Source organism: Salvelinus namaycush, chromosome 3 (genome assembly GCF_016432855.1).
Source record: "Salvelinus namaycush isolate Seneca chromosome 3, SaNama_1.0, whole genome shotgun sequence".
Classification (NCBI taxonomy): Eukaryota; Metazoa; Chordata; class Actinopteri; order Salmoniformes; family Salmonidae; genus Salvelinus; species Salvelinus namaycush.
In genome coordinates this window covers 63,205,141-63,219,792 of record NC_052309.1, presented here as the reverse complement: position 1 = coordinate 63,219,792, position 14,652 = coordinate 63,205,141, and positions in this window count along the sequence as shown.

Here is a 14,652-nt window from a genome sequence, read left to right as displayed (position 1 = left end):
CTCTTGCAGCATGAACTGACATGTTGTCCACCCAATCAAAGGATCAGAGAATGAATCTAGTACTGAAAGCATAAGCTACAGCTAGCTAGCAGTGCATAAAATGTGGTGAGTAGTTGACTCAAATAGAGAGAAAGACAATAGTTGAACAGTTTTGAACATTGAGAAGCAACTTACTTAGCTAGCAAATGCAGCTGGCTAGTTTAGTTATTCAAACACCCAGCTCAAACAGAGGGATGCTATGTTAGCTAGCTGGCTATGACTATCCAACACAACACTGAAACTCTTCCAAGTCAAGGTAAGCTTTTGGTTTTATTAATTTATTGCTACCGGGGCCTGTTGGTGTAACTGCTTACTGACTATACACTGTAAAGTTACTGCATGATTGTAGCGGGTTTACTAATGCATTAGTTCTATTAGCTATGTTGACTAGGACATTACTTTATATGCTTATATGGGGACAACAATGTAGGCTGTGTGTAGCATTTATGACATGGTTTGGCTTGGATCGTTTTTTTTGCCTGGTCACGTACAGCTGATGTGTTGTTCACTTAAGTCCACTAACGAAGGGAGGAGAGTGCATAGAGGCTAGAATGAATACAACGTGGCTGCTATGAAAGTGAACTTTGTTTATGCGATCTGTGATCAGGGGTGTATTCATTCCGCCGATTCTGTTGAAAAACTTTTCTTAAACGGAAGCAAACAAACGGGGATAAAAATACCTGAATTTGTCCAATGAAAAACTCTCGTTTGCAACTGTTGGACTAATGATTACACCCTAGATAAGCTAGATGCAGGCAAGAGTGTGCAAGGCAGTATTGAATGTGTCACTATCATCTCAAATGTATCTCGACTTGTGTGCAGCTACATTGTAAACTTTCATTCATAGACTAGGTTGTAGCAACCTCATGATAGGTATAAGGACAATTTGAGTATGATGTAGTAGCCTAAACCTATGCTACATTGAACTGGGTGAATGGAATATGAATGACAGTCATCAAACATGCTGTAATAGAAATAAGGCCATGTTCACGAAGAAAACAAATCATCTTCCCTCATCATAAACGCCACTGACGTCACATTATGCTGGCATGCAAAGTGAAGTGTAAATTCTTTTGGAATCTAGACAGAGTTAAAATATCCAACAACTGGAATTTTTACTTATCCACAAACCACATTCAGAATGACTGTCAGGGTAATAGGAAATGAACGAGACTATCTAAACATTTAAACTGGAACAACCATTTCAGCAATGGGTGCAATACATCTAACTAACTGATTGGATTTCTTTAGAAAATTTTATGATATTTATCTTTGTTTAGCATAAGATTATCAATGTACATGCATTTTTTTTTAAACAATCATAAAATAATATACCTGAAGTAGAGCATACTGGGAAATATGATAATGATGGGTGTGGTTTTGATGGGACTGTTTTACACTCCGTAGTCTAAAACAATAACTCTGGTTTATTAACACCAACACTGGGGGTAATTTTACACCGCTGAGTGTTGATTTCACTCTTACAGAGTAAATTTAACTCCTGAATCAACACTCAAAATGTAACAAAAACATTATATCAACACTGGCTAATTTGCTGTGCATCATCATGTTTTTAGTAGGAAACAATTAAATTCTCCCCAGTGTGACTGGCAGGGTTTGCTCTTGGGTCTCCTGCACTGACCACCTCTGTTAGACCAGCCTTGTGCTTTCTAAGACATCTGTTTCTGCATCAGAACATTCCTAATTTCCTGCTGTGGTGTACAATAACTTGGCAAATGTGTGAAAAACAAAACGCACTGTAGAAAAACCAACACAACTTTTGTTATTTGAATGAAGGAACATTAAGTGCAGTGTCTTATCTGGGTGTGAGGCAATAAAAGAGTGAGCGGTAGAACCCAGGTGGATAGTCCTTTCTCAGCTACATCAAAGTCTGCTATTAGACCACAGGTGTGTGAGTTGAAGCTCAGGTGCTGTTTATCTAACATCTGTTGATCACAACTCTGGTGCATAACACTTGGCAGATTGTGACTGCATTTAGTCAACCGTTGTTGGTGTCATTTAGCTCAATTTGTATGGCTGTGACATCAGGGGTGCAAATTTGGTTTTAGAAATGGGGGGACATAAATTTGTGGGGGATCTGGGGGTCCTCCCATTTCCAATGATAATTCAATAAGCAATATTGTGTTGCACCTTTAACCCAGTCAACAGCTTTGCACCCCCCACAGCAACTTGCCCAAGGCTCCCCCATTTCGCCTTCACCCAAATCCAGATAGCTGATGTTCTGAAAGAGCTGCAAAATCTGGACTCCTACAAATCAGCTGGGCTAGACAATCTGGACCCTCTCTTTCTAAAATTATCCGCCGCAATTGTTGCAACCCCTATTACTGGCCTGTTCAACCTCTCTTTCGTATCGTCTGAGATTCCCAAAGATTGGAAAGCGAGGAGACACTCCAGACCCAAACTGTTACAGACCTATATCTATCCTACCCTGCCTTTCTAAAGTCTTCGAAAGCCAAGTTAACAAACAGATTACCGACCATTTCGAATCCCACCGTACCTTCTCCGCTATGCAATCTGGTTTCCGAGCTGGTCATGGGTGCACCTCAGACACGCTCAAGGTCCTAAACGATATCATAACCTCCATCTATCAAAGACAATACTGTGCAGCCGTCTTCATCGACCTGACCAAGGCTTTCGACTCTGTCAATCACTGCATTCTTATCGGCAGACTCAACAGCCTTGGTTTCTCAAATGACTGCCTCGCCTGGTTCCACAACGACTTCTCAGATAGAGTTCAGTGTGTCAAATCGGAGGGCCTGTTGTCCGGACCTCTGGCAGTCTCTATGGGGGTGCCACAGGGTTCAATTCTTGGGCCGTCTCTTTTCTCTGTATACATCAATGATGTCGCTCTTGCTGCTGTTGATTCTCTGATCCACCTCTACGCAGACGAAACCATTCTGTAAACTTCTGGCCCTTCTTTGGACACTGTGTTAACAAACCTCCAGACGAGCTTCAATCCTTCCGTGGCCTCCAAATGCTCTTACATTCAAATAAAACTAAATGCATGCTCTTCAACCCACCCGCCCGACTAGCATCACTTCTCTGGATGGTTCTGACTTAGAATATGTGGACAACTACAAATACCTAGGTGTCTGGTTAGACTGTAAACTCTCCTTCCAGACTCACATTAAGCATCTCCAATCCAAAATTATATCTAGAATCGGCTTCCTATTTTGCAAACAAATCATCCTTCACTCATGCTGCCAAACATACCCTCGTAAAACTGACTATCCTACCGATCCTTGACTTCGGCGATGTCATATACAAAACACTCTACTCAGCAAATTTGATGCAGTCTATCACAGTGCCATCCGTTTTGTCACCAAAGCCCCATATACTACCCACCATTGCGACCTGTATGCTCTCGTTGGCTGGCCCTCGCTTCATATTCGTTGCCAAACCCACTGGCTCCAGGTCATCTATAAGTCTTTGCTAGGTAAAGCCCCGCCTTGTCTCAGCTCACTGGTCACCATAACAGCACCACGTATCACACACACGTAACCCACCCGTATCACATACTCCAGCAGGTATATTTCATTGGTCACCCCCAAAGCCAATTCCTCCTTTGGCCGCCTTTCCTTCCAGTTCTCTGCTGCCAATGACTGGAACGAATTGCAAAAATCACTGAAGCTGGAGTTTTATATCTGCCTCACTAATTTTAAGCATCAGCTGTCAGAGCAGCTTACCGATCATTGCACCTGTACACAGCCCGTCTGTACATAGCATACCCAACTACCTCATCCTCATATTGTTATTTATTTTTTGCTTCTTTGCACCCCAGGATCTCTTCTTGCACATTCACCTTCTGCACATCTATCACTCTAGTGTTTAATTGCTAAATTGTAATTATTTCGCCACTATGACCTATTTATTGCCTTACCTCCCTAATCTTACTACATTTGCACACACTGTATATAGACTTTTCTATTGTGTTATTGACTGTACGTTTGTTTATCCCATGTGTAACTCTGCGTTGTTTGTGTCACACTGCTTTGCTTTGTCTTGGCCAGGTCACAGTTGTAAATGAGAACTTGTTCTCAACTGGCCAACCTGGTTAAATAAAGGTGAAATAATTTTTTTCATAAAAAATTAATAAATTGCCAAACAAATAAATAACTCTTACAAATGAAGCACAAAGACTTTGGATTGCCTTTATTAAGACATCCTCTATATCAATTTTCAGCCAGACCACCCAGCCAGCATGAGCCACCTGCAGGCCCGGACCCCACCAGTCTAATCAATAACACAACTGTCTTCCCATATTTTATTTTGTCTCAATGAAAGGTTTGGAAAACAAAAGTTTTATAAAAAACACATACACCTACACATTAACACATGGAAACAGTACACCCTCCATATAATTAATATCATAGGCCTAATAGTACTATAGAGCTCTTTTTACTTGCACACAATATAGCTGGTCACCCTGCAGTGCCCCAACCCAACAAACCCTAGTCAGTGACTCTTGTTAGTTCCCTTTTCTGTTTGAGTGACATTTTTGGTTTTCTTGCTGGGGAACACAACTGTTCAGTTGGACTTATCCCAAGATAAATTTGATTATACAATTATCCTGTAACTATTACAATATGTGTTTCAGTCTGGGATTGTTTTGCCTCGTTAAGATTTATTTACAAACCTTATTTTCCCCCCTTGAGAACAGTACTGTAGTATTGGGCGGATGGAAGAATGCCTGAGGGAGGTTGGAAGAAATGTGAACAGTTCACATGTAGTGGTTAGCAGTATTGGACACATTAAAATGGGCTCTTACAAGGCCAGAGCAAGGAGTACTCCAATATTTCAATATCTCAGGATAGTTCTAGCTAGATGGGTAATGGACATGGATTTGGCCTCAAAACGAGTGTCAAACATTTCTGTTGTGCACTTAAACACTCTTGCACGCAGTTCCTTGAAAATCCACTTGATGAAACCATGGTTGAAGAATTCACTGGGACTTCTCCAACTGCCCATTCACTGCCCATAGCCCAGTGACTGGTTCCATGGAGTGCGTTGAGCCTCTGACAGATCTGATAACAGATGGGACCTGGACTGTGTTTACATTATGATAATTAACAGGGGTTGGAACCGAAGTTAGTTTCCAACTGTTTTTGTTCTGAACAGAACCATTATTTTCTTTTGTTCCACTTTTCTGACCAGCAAAAATGTCTGAACCTGTTTAAATCCCCAAAAGTTATGGTTATATATTGTTCCTTTTTAAGTCTGAAATATATATATATATATATATATTTACATTTAGTTCAACATGAAATTACTTCACCAATAGATGCTGTAAACAGGTCAATCAAACTCGACCAAAACAATGGAATTGCCATAGAAATGTTATGGGGAAAAAATCCCAACTCTCATTGCTCTGTAGCAAAATTTGCCTAAATTTAGGCTGTTGTTTATATGTGTATTTCATACAATGTTGAGGTAAAAATTGGAGTATAATGCTTGTATGGATGTCAACCCCAACACGATGTTCATGTCATTGTCACCAATCAATTGCATTACAGTTAAAAAATAACTGACTACCACCTGTAACGTCCTGACCAGAGTTCTTATGTGTTGTGCTTGTTTTAGTGTTGGTCAGGACGTGAGCTGGGTGGGCATTCTATGTTGTGTGTCTAGTTTGTCTGTTTCTATGTTTGGCCTAATATGGTTCTCAATCAGAGGCAGGTGTTTTGTGTTGTCTCTGATTGGGAATCATATATAGGTGGCTTGTTTTGTGTTGGGGGGGTGGGTGGTTGTTTCCTGTGTCAGTGTTTGTGCCACACGGGACTGTGACGGTTAGTACGTTTGTTGTTTTGTATTTTGTCTAGTTTTCTTGTCATTAAATCATGGAAACTTACCACGCTGTACATTGGTCCTCCGATCCTTCTCGCCTCTCCTCGTCTGAGGAGGAGGACGACTTAGACTGCCGTTACAGAACCACCCACCTAACCCGGACCAAGCAACGTGGAAACGGGCAGCAGCGACAGCAGCAGCGGTACCAGGAGGAATGGACATGGGAGGAAATCCTAGACGGTAAAGGACCCTGGGCAGAGCCAGAGGAGTGTCGCTGCCCCAAAGCGGAGAGGTGGCATTATGAGGCGCTAGCAAGGCAGAGCGGCTGGAAGCCCGAGAGGCTCACCCAAAAATTTCTTGGGGGGGGCTAAAGGGGAGTGTGGCGAAGTCAGGTAGGAGACCTGCGCCAACTTCCCGGGCTTACCGTGGAGTGAGAGGGCGTCGTACTGGTCAGACACCGTGTTATGCGGTGGAGCGCACGGTGTCCCCAGTACGCGTGCTTAGCCCAGTGCGGGCTATTCCACCTCGCCGCACTGGCCGGGCTAGAGTGGGCATCGAGCCAGGTGCCATGAAGCCGGCTCAACACATCTGGCCTCCAGTACGTCTCCTCGGGCCGGTGTACATGGCACCAGCCTTACGTAGGGTGTCCCCGGTTCGCCAGCATAGCCCAGTGCGGGCTATTCCACCTCGCCGCACTGGCAGGGCTACGGGGAACACTCAACCTGGTAAGGTTGGGCAGGCTCGGTGTTCACGAGCTCGTGTACTCCTTCACGGTCCGGTATATCCGGCGCCACCTTCTCGCCCCAGCCCAGTACCACCAGTGCCTACACCACGCACCAGGTTTCCAGTGCGTTTCCAGAGCCCTGTTCCTCCTCCACGCACTCTCCCTGTGGTGCGTGTCTCCAGCCCAGTACCTCCAGTTCCGGTACCACGCACCAGGCCTATAGTGCACATCGAGAGTCCAGTGTGCCCTGTTCCTGCTCCCCGCACTAGCCTTGAGGTGCGTGTCTCCAGTCCGGTACCACCAGTTCCGGCACCACGCACCAGGCCTACTGTGCGCCTCAGCAGGTCAGAGTCGGCCGTCTGCCCAACGCCGCCTGCACTGCTCGTCTGCCCAGCGCCATCTGCACTGCCTGCCTGCCCAGCGCCATCTGCACTGCCTGCCTGCCCAGCGCCATCTGAGCCATCCGTCTGCCCAGCGCCATCTGAGCCATCCGTCTGTCCCGAGCCGTCAGAGCCGCCCGTCTGTCCCGAGCCGTCAGAGCCGTCCGTCAGTCAGGAGCTGCTAGAGCCGTCCGTCAGTCAGGAGCTGCCAGAGCCGCCAGCCAGTCAGGAGCTGCCAGAGCCGCCAGCCAGTCAGGAGCTGCCAGAGCCGCCAGCCAGTCAGGAGCTGCCAGAGCCGCCAGCCAGTCAGGAGCTGCCAGAGCCGCCAGCCAGTCAGGAGCTGCCAGAGCCGCCAGCCAGTCAGGAGCTGCCAGAGCCGCCAGCCAGTCAGGAGCTGCCAGAGCTGCCCGCCAGTCATGAGCTGCCCGCCAGTCATGAGCTGCCCGCCAGTCATGAGCTGCCTTCCAGTCATGAGCTGCCTTCCAGTCATGAGCTGCCCTCCAGTCATGAGCTGCCCTCCAGTCATGAGCTGCCCGCCAGTCATGAGCTGCCCGCCAGTCATGAGCTGCCCGCCAGTCAGGAGCTGCCCGCCAGTCAGGAGCTGCCCTCCAGTCATGAGCTGCCCTCCAGTCATGAGCTGCCCTTCAGTCCGGAGCTGCCACTCAGTCCGGAGCTGCCACTCAGTCCGGAGCTGCCACTCAATCCGGAGCTGCCATTAGTCCGGGGCTGCCCTTCAGTCCGGAGTTGCCCCTCTGTCCTGAGCTACCTCTCTGTCCTGAGCTACCTCTCTGTCCTGAGCTACCTCTCTGTCCTGATCTACCTCTCTGTCCTGAGCTACCTCTCTGTCCTGAGCTGTCTCCTCTATCTAGGGGGGACCTTAGTGAAGGTTCCTAGACCAGGGTCGGGGGCGAGGGTCGCCACTCAAAGGATGCTAAGGAGGGGGACAAAGACAATGGTGGAGTGGTGTCCTCGTCCTGCGCCGGAGCCGCCACCGCGGACAGATGCCCACCCAGACCCTCCTCTTGAGTTTTAGGGGTGCGTTCGGAGTCCGCACCTCAGGAGGGGGGTACTGTAACGTCCTGACCAGAGTTCTTATGTGTTGTGCTTGTTTTAGTGTTGGTCAGGACGTGAGCTGGGTGGGCATTCTATGTTGTGTGTCTAGTTTGTCTGTTTCTATGTTTGGCCTAATATGGTTCTCAATCAGAGGCAGGTGTTTTGTGTTGTCTCTGATTGGGAATCATATATAGGTAGCTTGTTTTGTGTTGGGGTTTATGGGTGTTTGTTTCCTGTCTCTGTGTTTTCTCTGCACCAGCTAGGACTGTATCGGTTTGCCACATTTTGTTATTTTGTAATTGTTAAGTGTTCACTGTTTATCATTATTAAATATGTTGAGCACCAACTACGCTGCGTCTTGGTCCGATCCCTGTTACACCCTCTCTTCTCGTGAAGAGAGGGAAGGCTGCCGTTACACCACCACTGATTTCTGTATGCTAAACCAGCTTATACTGTATGAACTGGAGTTAGCATTTAGCAGTCACTTCTAAACCTGAAAAGGGATACCTTCTAAATGTTCTCCAGCGAAATAACAGACAAATAAATCCAAATCAGACTTAACTTCTTCTGGCTGCAAGCCCGACGTCGGTACACTTATGACAACAGCCAGCTCAAGTGCAGGGCGCGAAATTCAAAATATATATTTTTTAAATATTTAACTTTCACACATTAACAAGTCCAATACAGCATTTGAAAGATAAACATCTTGTGAATCCAGCCAACATGTCCGATTTTTAAAATGTTTTACAGCGAAAACACCACGTATATTTATGTTAGCTCACCACCAAATACAAAAAAGGACAGACATTTTTCACAGCACAGGTAGCATGCACAAAGCCAACCTAACTAACCAAGAACCAACCAAACTAACCAAGAAACAACTTCATCAGATGACAGTCTTATAACATCAGGTTATACAATAAATCTATGTTTTGTTCGATCCAATAGTAATATGCATATTGTACGAGCAAGAATTGAGTACGAGGCCGTTTGAAATGGGCACCTTTTATCAGAGCTACTCAATACTGCCCCTGCAGCCAGAAGAAGTTAAGTAACCACTTTTTGGCGCTAATTTCAGAATCACGGTTGTAATGTCAGTAGGCTACTAGACTATGCTTCGGTGGGGAAGGGCAGGTTGTCTACATGCACACACACACTGACTGGCAAAGATTTTCAGCTGGCAGGCAGACAGACGTTGGAATACATTTCTGAGTGAGTAGGGCTGTTGGGTTGACCGTTTTACCACCACACCGGGGTCATGAGTCATGAAAGCAATCAAATTTCACGTGACCGTTTAGTCACGATAATTAGGCTTCTCCAAGCTCTGATGCTGCTGATGGTCATTAATAGCCTACCAAACTTGCTAATTGCCTGGTACTCAGCACTCAATTGTCCCTCTAATCACTCTTACATCAATGCAAAAGTAATCAAAAATCGAATCAAACACTAATTGAGAGCCCATGAGCTCATGTTGCGCAACATTTCTATAGGCTCTGCAATTACGAGAGAAAACAGAGTGATGGCCTAATATATTTATTTCTCAAATTTTCCTAATATTAAGCACATTGCTTATCTTGACGATAGGAGTATAGCCTACCTGGCTGGCATGAAAATGAACCACAGGAAAAGCGTCCTCCATTTGCTATTTAAGTGCAGAGATGTATTTTTTCGCCCCGGTTCAAGACAGGCATGATAATGGTCCATTCTAAATCAAAATTTCAAGAATAGCCTGATGGGTGACAATATTAGCTCATCATTTGTGAATGATATATTATCACTTGTGAATGATTCCCAGCTAAAGGCAAGAAACAATGGCTTTATTAGGTGACTTTTTCAAATCAAGTCTCACACCTCAGGTAGCCTAGCACATAGGCCTATATGTTTTGATAAGGTTCGTATCACAACTAAATTGGCCAAATAACTTTAAAATGAAGCACATTAATCCGCTTTACAAGGGGTGTAGAGCATAATTGGCATACATAAGCAGTGCGTGAGTTTCAAGTTTGGGGAAGAAAATTTTCACCATTTAAAAATGCACTTTTTATAATAGAAGCATCACATGCATAATTGCATTTGCGGTCACTTTTGATAATGGTGTTTTCATGCTATGGAACATTCGTGCTTAAAAGCCTACTGCCTTGTGTGCATTGCTGCGCTGATAATGTGAATAGCCTAATAGTTTATAAACATTTTAAGCTTAACGTTCTGGTCTGTTGAGTCAGCCTCATTGCATAAAAAAGTTTGTTTGATGCTAGTGGTTGTATTAATTTGGGATCTATCGCATCCCACAACTGTCCCAGATATGTTTGGAATATTTATTTTTTCAGACAGAATAGGTCAACTTTTGTACTATGAGGGATAGTAGATTGACATAGGCTAGTGCTTTTGCTGTTCGTTAGGTTTACTCATCTTGTTGGCTGACGAAAAGTAAATGTGGACAGTTCTTCCAATATCTTCAATATGCACCTCGAGAATTGGATGAGGACGCGCAGTTGCGTCCCCGATGTGTCTGTTTTCACTTGTAGCCTGTGAGAAAGACTCGATCACGTGATGGAGAGCCGAGTGAAATGAGGGGAGCAGGCAGGCATGGACTTTTTTAGGGTGCATTAAGGCCACACAAAGGGGATGCCTGTCACGACTTCTGCCGAAGTCGGTTCCTCTCCTTGTTCGGGCGGTGTTCGGCGGTCGACGTCACCGGTCTTCTAGCCATCGCCGATCCATTTTTCATTTTCCATTTGTTTTGTCTTGTTTTCCCACACACCTGGTTTTCATTTTCCTCATTACGTATTGTGTATTTAACCCTCTGTTCCCCCATGTCTTTGTATGGTATTGTTTGTTGTAAGTGCTTGTGCACATGGTTACTGGTGCGCGTCAGGTTTTGTACCCATGTTGTTATTTTCTTGATGCCGTTGGTTTTGGAATTAAACTGCTCCGGCTATTATCTAGTTCTGCTCTCCTGCGTCTGACTTCCCTGCCACCAGTTACGCACCCCTTACAATGCCGCCGGGAAATTAGAGGCATTATCAAGTGCTTCTCAAATTGTGAATGAGAGTCTGACGAAGTATGTACAGCCTGCGCAATTTTTTAAATAATTAATTAATGCCTTTCAAATAACTTTTTTCAAATCATCATGCAGCCTTACAATGTATTAAAAATCAAAACATATAGCCCAACATTTGTAGAACAACTAAAGTTACATTAATAACTCTAAATTAAGCATATGGGAGTACTTCTTTCTTAAGTGCTCAGCACAGAATAGCCGCCGCTTGTTTGTACTTCCTCAAATCGTTTGGAGAAAATATAATTAGCTATTTTATTCAGCTTTGTTCAATTGTGTTCTTCATAATATAAAATAATGCCATGGAATTCTAAGCGAATCCTGTCTGCTAAATGAACTATTGTAGCCCATAGCCATATGGCATAGCCAGATCAGGAACTAACATAAGGACAACTCAGAGTATGCTATTCTGTTCTTCTGAAATAGACTACATTTTCTTCATGTATCATGTTTCTTTAGACCTGTCTAAAATAAATAATGATTTTATTGTGAAGGTGTAGGCTTATAGTACATGGATTTATTAGACTTTTAAAATGTAGATGTTCCAAAGGTCTGCATCAGTGTGGAAGCCAGGAGATGCTAAATGTGTTTAATTAACGGGCAATTAACATAAACCGACAGTTATTTGCTTGACAATCACCGGCTGACGAAATTGCGTGACTGCCACAGCCCTATGGGTGACAGAGAGAGCTTTGCTTAGGCGCTTTGTTGCTAAATGCCCGGAACATACATTTAACATTATTAACCTGTTTGGGCTGCAGGGGCAGTATTGAGTAGCCGGATAAAAGGTGCCCATTTCAAACGGCCTCGTACTCAATTCTTGCTCGTACAATATGCATATTATTATTACTATTGGATAGAAAACACTCTCTAGTTTCTAAAACCGTTTGAATTATATCTGTGAGTAAAACAGAACTCATTTGGCACAAACATCCTGACCAGGAAGTGGAAAATCTGAAATCGATGCTCTGTTCTAGGCCCTGCCTATAAAGGTCCTTGATATTTATTAGAATACATGCACTTCATACGTCTTCCACTAGATGTCGACAAGCAGTGAGAGAAGAAATGGAGTGTGTAACTTGATCTGGGGTCGAATAATAGCTCTCGGCATGACGTGTCACCAGTTTCCTGTTTTCTGGAGAGCGCGTGAAGGGACCTGGATTTGCCTTCTGATAAGCTGTCGTTATGGACGAATAATATCTCCGGCTTTGATTTTATTTGATACATGTGACAATATCATCGTAAAGTATGTTTTTTCAATATAGTTTTATTAGATTATTGAAATTTATTCGAGACATTAGGCGTGTTGCGTTGTGTGCCTTTGTTCAGGAAGGAGAGCTTAGCGCCACTTTGCTAGCTTTCCGTGCTAATTGACTGGAGAAGAGGACATTCTAAATCCAAACAACGATTGTTCCCGACAAAGGACCCCTTGTACAACATTCTGATGAAAGATCATCAAAAGTAGGACCCATTTTATGATGCTATTTCATATATCTGTCGAACATGTGAAATAGTCGTTTGCGCCCAGATTTTGGGTACTCTCTCGCTATACCTAAGCTGGATGTCGTAATGAAGTTATTTTTAGAATTCTAACATGGCGATTGCATTAAGAACTAGTGTATCTATCATTTCCTATACAACATGTATTTTTTAGTAACGTTTATGTATAGTTATTTGGTCAGAATAGTTGAGTGCCATAAAAATATCCGCACATTCTGGGAAAAAGATGCTACGTTAGCACAATGTATAACCACTGATTTCAGCTCTAAATATGCACATTTTCGAACAAAACATAAGTGTATGTATAACCTGATGTTATAGGACTGTCATCTGAGGAAGGTTTATGAAGGTTAGTGAAAATTAATATCTTTTGCTGGTTTATTCGCTATCGCTAACGTGCCTATTGCTATCGCTAACGTGCCTTGATGAATGAATGCGGTAGTGTGGTAGGCTATTGTAGTAAGCTAATATAATGCTATATTGTGTTTTCGCTGTAAAACACTTAAAAAATCGGAAATATTGGCTGGATTCACAAGATGTTTGTCTTTAATTTGCTATACACCACCGATTTTTCAGAAATGTTTTATGATGAGTATTTAGGTATTTGACGTTGGTGTCTGTAATTACTCTGGCTGCTTCGGTCCTATTTGTGACAGTAGCTGTGATGGTAGCTGCAATGTAAAACTGATTTATAGCTCAAATATGCACATTTTTCGAACAAAACATAGATTTATTGAATAACATGTTATAAGACTGTCATCTGATGAAGTTGTTTCTTGGTTAGTTTGGTTGGTTCTTGGTTAGTTAGGTTGGATTTGTGCATGCTACCTGTGCTGTGAAAAATGTCTGTCCTCTTTTGTATTTGGTGGTGAGCTAACATAAATATACGTGGTGTTTTCGCTGTAAAACATTTTAAAAATCGGACATGTTGGCTGGATTCACAAGATGTTTATCTTTCAAATGCTGTTATTGGACTTGTTAATGTGTGAAAGTTAAATATTTCAAAAAAATATATTTTGAATTTCGCGCCCTTCACTTGAAGTGGCTGTTGTCATATTGTGCCCGGCTTCGGGCTTGCAGCCATAAGAAGTTAACCAGTTTCGATCACTTTTGTTTGTGGTTCTGATTCTGTTCCTCTGAAGAAGAAAAAAATGGATTCTGGTTCTGTTCTCTGAACCGGTTTCAACTCCTGATATTAACAGCTCCACTAGCAAACAAGTGAGATCAGCTCAGATGTGTAGAATATTGAATATACAGTAAGAAAGGTTATTACTGCAGTTCTACTGATCTTATAGAATGATAAACAGGGAAAAGCCAGGAGATATAGTATTAACCAAAATACATCTGAGCAGGTGTAAAAGTAGTGTTCAGCTCTCAGCTCTCTGTAGTTACTGGACAACACCCCCACTAACGACGTGCAGTACCCACTTGGGTGATGCTTCTTCTGCTGCCGATACGACCACCAAAAGCTCACGACACATCAGTCCACAGTAGTATTCATCCTCACTACAAGGGAGCCCTCTGCTATCTCAGCACTGCAGTCCTCTCACGCGGGTGGTGAAACAACAAGCTGTCTCAAATGCATCTTTTGAATGCAATCAGTCAGCTGGCTAGCTCAAAACAATCACCTGTCCTTTCTGATCAAGTGTGCTATACAAAAACAAGGCATGGGAACCATGGAGCAATAGTTTGACCCCTAAACCTTGTAGCAATTTAGAGAAGGTATACTGTAAATATGCACAACCCCAACAAAAAGCCAAACACCTTTTAAAGAATCATATTAAAGCTTTGAATAATGATAAAACAGCAATAGATTAGAAACCAAAATAATAAACCAACTCAAGTGGATGCAATAGGCTTTTTGGATATATCCAGCAATCTAAGCAACTCAAAAGTCAATAGTCCATTCAGTAAATAGTTCAAAAGGTCAAAGTCAAAGAGATTCAGTTCAAACCAAAATGTCCTTTTTTAAATCCAAGATTACCAAAATAATTCAATTAAATTGTTAGAGTTCTTTCCCATAAAAGGTAAATCCATAAAGATTACAACACATTTGCAACACATTAAGTGTGTGTGCCCTCAGGCCCCTACTC